The sequence below is a fragment of the Arachis ipaensis genome, chromosome B06, assembly GCF_000816755.2.
Source record: "Arachis ipaensis cultivar K30076 chromosome B06, Araip1.1, whole genome shotgun sequence".
Taxonomy (NCBI): domain Eukaryota; kingdom Viridiplantae; phylum Streptophyta; class Magnoliopsida; order Fabales; family Fabaceae; genus Arachis; species Arachis ipaensis.
In genome coordinates this window covers 92,763,906-92,768,806 of record NC_029790.2, presented here as the reverse complement: position 1 = coordinate 92,768,806, position 4,901 = coordinate 92,763,906, and positions in this window count along the sequence as shown.

Here is a 4,901-nt window from a genome sequence, read left to right as displayed (position 1 = left end):
AAATTTTCAAATTGAATTATTGAATGCAAGTATTTATGGCTTATTACAAATTAAATATTTAAATAATTAATAATGCTCTAAGAAGAGGCCAATAAGCGACTTTTTATTATACAGTTGATTCCTGATCCTTCTATACATCCAACAAAGAAACCCAGTGCATAACCAACTTGGGTTGGTCGAGTGGTCAGCTCACTCGTCCGCTTAAGCAAGTGTCGGGGGTTCGAATCCCGCCTTGTGTATGTAGTAACCCATTGGCCAGCGGCAGACCCTTAAATGGAGCTCAGATTCGCGACGGATTAGTCCTTGACTTGTCATTTGGTAGAAGTAAAACATAGCTGACCTTGCTCGGTAATTCTTCTCGAATAGATTTACAAGCAAGGCAGATTTTGTTCAAAATTTGTGCCATCTCTGATATAAATAAGGATGCGGTATGGTAATATTAAATTTAATTATCCCATAATAGCTTGAAATTAAGTATTAATCCTTCACTATCTTTTCTAGTATACTTACAAATGATAATCCCTAAATAAATTATCCTAAAATACATCATCACCTGCTCAGAAATGAATGACTTTAGAGTATAAAATGTATGGATATACATCCTCAACTGCACGAATGGCCTTAGAGCCACAACTGGTGCACTCATGAGTTAGGTTTGGAAGTCCCATATCAGAATAATTAACCTGTCAATGCTTTTGTATTTCCAAAATAGGGCAATAAACTACTTTTTTTCCCTTAGTTTCTTTATCATTCAACTCAATAACTATCATCCAAACACATGGTGAGAAGGAGATTTTTCAAATTAAATAATTGAATGCAAGTATTTATGCCTTATTACAAATTAAATATTAGATTAATTAATAACACTCTACGAAGAGGCCAATAAGTGACTTTTTATTATACATTTTATTTCTGATCCCTCTATACATCCAACAAAGAAATCCAGTGCACTAAAACAACATCCAAATGATAGTAAGAAAAGTAAAATTAACGATAGTAATATCTGGCAAAAGTAAAACATAACTGACCTTGTCGGTAATTCTTCTCGAATAGATTTACAAGCAGGGCAGATTTTGTTCAAAATTTGTTCCATCTCCGATAGGAAATAAGGATAGGGTATTAAATTTAACTATCCCATAATATCTAGAAATTAAATAATAATCCTTCACTGTCTTTTCTAATATACTTACAAATGATAATCCTAAATAATTGTCCTGAAATAGATCCTTCACAGAAATGAATGACTTTAGAGTATAAAATGTATGGATATACATCCTCAACTGAACAAATGGCTTTAGAGCCACAAATGATGCACTCATGAATTAGGTTTAGAAGTCCCAAATCAGAACAATTAACTTCTCGACGTTCTTGTATTTCCAAAATAGAGCAACTAACTACTTTTTTCCTTTAGTTTCTTTATCATTCAGCTCAATAACTATCATCCAAACACATGGTTAAAAGAAAACTTTTCAAATTGAATTAGTGAATGCAAGTATTTATGGCTTATTACAAATTAAATATTCAATTAATTAATAATGCTCTAAGAAAAGGCCAATAAGCGACTTTTTATTATAAAGTTGATTCCTAATCCCTCTATACATCCAACAAAGAATTTCAGTGCACTAAAACTACATCCAAATCATAGTAAAAAAAAAGTAAAATTAACGATAGTAATATTTGGCAGTAGTAAAACATAGCTGACCTTGCTCGATAATTCTTCTCGAATAGATTTACAAGCAGGGTAGATTTTGTTCAAAATTTGTGTCATCTCCGATAGGAAATAAGGATGGGGTATGGTAATGTTAAATTTAATTATCCCATAATGGCTTGAAATTAAATATTAATCCTTCACTATCTTTTCTAGTATACTTACAAATGATAATTCCTAAATAAATTGTCCTGAAATACATTCTCACCTTCACAGAAATAAATGACTGTAGAGTATAAAATGTACGGATATACACCTCAACTGAATGAATGGCTTTAGAGCCACAAGTGGTGAACTCATGAGTTACGTTTGGAAGTCCCAAATCAGAACAATTAACTTCTCGACGTTCTTGTATTTCCAAAATAGAGCAACTAACTACTTTTTTCCTTTAGTTTGTATTTCCAAAATAGAGCAATTAACTACTTTTTTCCCTTAGTTTGTTTATCATTCAGCTCAATAACTATCATCCAAACACATGGTTAAAAGGAGATTTTTCAAATTGAATTATTGAATGCAAGTATTTATGGCTTATTACAAATTGGTAAGATTTTCGAAATCCCTACTCCAGTTTCCATCCTTATTTTTGTGATTTTGCTTGTTTAGAGGTGATCTAGAATTTGATTATTGTTGGATTTTATCCCTAATATCGTTGGGTAAGGTAAGTCTCTTCAAACTCTTGTGGTTTGATGTTTTGGATTAGCCCTAGTGATGATTTTATATATTATATGATGTTAGATTGAGATTTGGTGTTTGTTAAAGTGAGCTTGGTGGTTTTGGAGCTTTGAGATTGAGTTTGGTGTTTTGAGTTGCATGGGAATCGGCTAAGGTATAGTTTCGATTTTCTTTATGTAATATGTAATGTTTCTAGACACTTAGGCTAGTTGACCTTAAGATAGGTTTAAATAAAATGTATGTTTGTTTGGGTTGTGTTTGTAGCATATGTATGTTATGGAGAATGAACAAAATGTATGTGTTGAGGTATGATTGTAGTGGATTCTAATATGATGATGATTGATGATTTATGATGATAAATAGTGTTAATTATGAATTGTTGGGATTGATGATTAATTATGTTGAAGGGAATTGATGGTAGCCAAGAATGATTAATGATGAGCATTGATGATATGTTGAGTTTTGATATAGAACGATGATAATGGGATTAAATGTATGAGAGATTTGATATATGTAATATTGATGACTTTTGGAAATATTGAATTGTAATATTGAGGAGCTTTGTTGTGTTTTAGGTTGAATTTGGGGTTAGTTGGGGTGTTTATTAAAATGGTGTAAGTGATTGAATGATTGAAAAATAATTGGAGAGTGTTTGCTATGGATATTTGGGTTGTTTTGAGTGTGTTTGATTTGGTTTGGTTTAGAAGTTTTGGAAAAACTAGAGAATTGTCACTTTTGGTAAAAATCTATTTTTGGTGAATTTTAGCGGATCATAACTTGAGCCTCAGATATTGAAATTGAATGATTTTTATTTTAAATTAAAGATTATTTCAAGAGCTTCAAAATGATATAAAGTTTGAGAAAAATGGAGTTTCGTAAAGGAAGTTATGATCATTTAAAGTTTGGTATTTTAAAATTGGAATTCTGTAGCTTTAAATTTTCTGAGTCTGGTATAGCATGTGTATGCAACAGAGTGCACGCGACGCGAGAATTTTATTCGGGTTGGACATCTTGCGTACGCGAGAACTGCATCCGTACGCAAACATGCAGATTTTTTTACCTTTGTGTACGCGGACAGTTAACACGCGACGCGAGCATCCCATTCGGGTTGGGACACTCACGTACACGAGCAGGGTGTCGCATATGCGACCACCCACTTTCATACCCTTGTGTATGCGAACAGGGTGTTTATGTACGCGAGACCCCTATTTTGCTGAAAATGTATTTTTCTTCACTTTTAAAGGTTCTCTATCTTTCCAAACTTCTTTAACTTCTCCTTAAGACTTATCGCTAGTAATTAGGCCTTAAGACTAGTATAGATGGGTTTATGTTTGAGATTAATGGATTTATATACGGGTTTTAGAAGACGGTGACTTAGGCTTGGTATGTCAGTTGGGTGGATTTATCTTGTGAACTAATGGAGAGCAGGGTTGATGATGAAATTGATATATTGATGATGGATGATGAGATTGGAATTTGAAAATGAAGGATTATGGTTAATGGAATGAGTATAAACGAAATTGTGCTATGAGCAGTGGCCTCTGAGATGGATTATGTTATTGTGATATGCTTTGTTCTCCGTCGTAGGGGCTGTGGCAGTCTCTCGCCTACGTTCGGATATGAGGGCTGTGGCAATCTCCCGCTCACATGACATTCATTGTTTTGGTAAGATGCTATGCGCCTCGGGCAAGGGCTGTGACAGTCTCCCGCTTGTCGAGGTAGTGGTGCCGGCGTAGGGGTCGAGGCAGTCTCCCGCCTACATTATGATGTACATCCCGGGGATGTGTCAGGTTGGCATTTTGAACCGATAAGTGATATCACGAGCCAAATAGAGTAGACATTCATCATATACATCTTCTATCTGCTTGTTTTCTTTGATTACTTGAGTTATGCCTATTTGAATAATATGTCTAAATGCTAGTTGATTTACCTGTTATACATGAATACTATTTGTGTTTTACTTGTTTGCATTAAATGTGTTTTTACTGCCGTTGATGATGATCGGAAGGCGGTGGCGATGGGATCACACGGAGGTTAGGTTGGCGAAGGCTGTGAGATATAACGGTGTGATTGGTATTAGTCAGAAATCCCCTAAGTTTAGATAACCCTATTTATGGTTTATGGTTTAAGTTATTTATTTTGTTAAGCTTGGATATCTGTTTGATGTGAAGTTCTAGGATTGTCTTTGGCGTCCCAGAACCTTACATCTTATATATTGGGCACTGTTACCATACTGAGAACCTCCGGTTCTCATACCATATGTTGTTATTTTCAGATGCAGGTCGCAACCCACCATGGTGAGTTTGCGGATATGGTGACTGAGCAGAAGATGATCTTCCTTATGTTTTATTTCACTTTACTTTTGTTGTAGTATTCTCTCACCTTTTGTATATTTAATGTTGTTGCCTTAGAGGCTTTATTTCTAAAAAACTTTGAGAGATAGGTCGTTACTATTTTAAATTTCAAAACTCTGTTGTATTCAGTTTGACTAGCTGACCTAAACTCCGCAGGCTGTGACTAG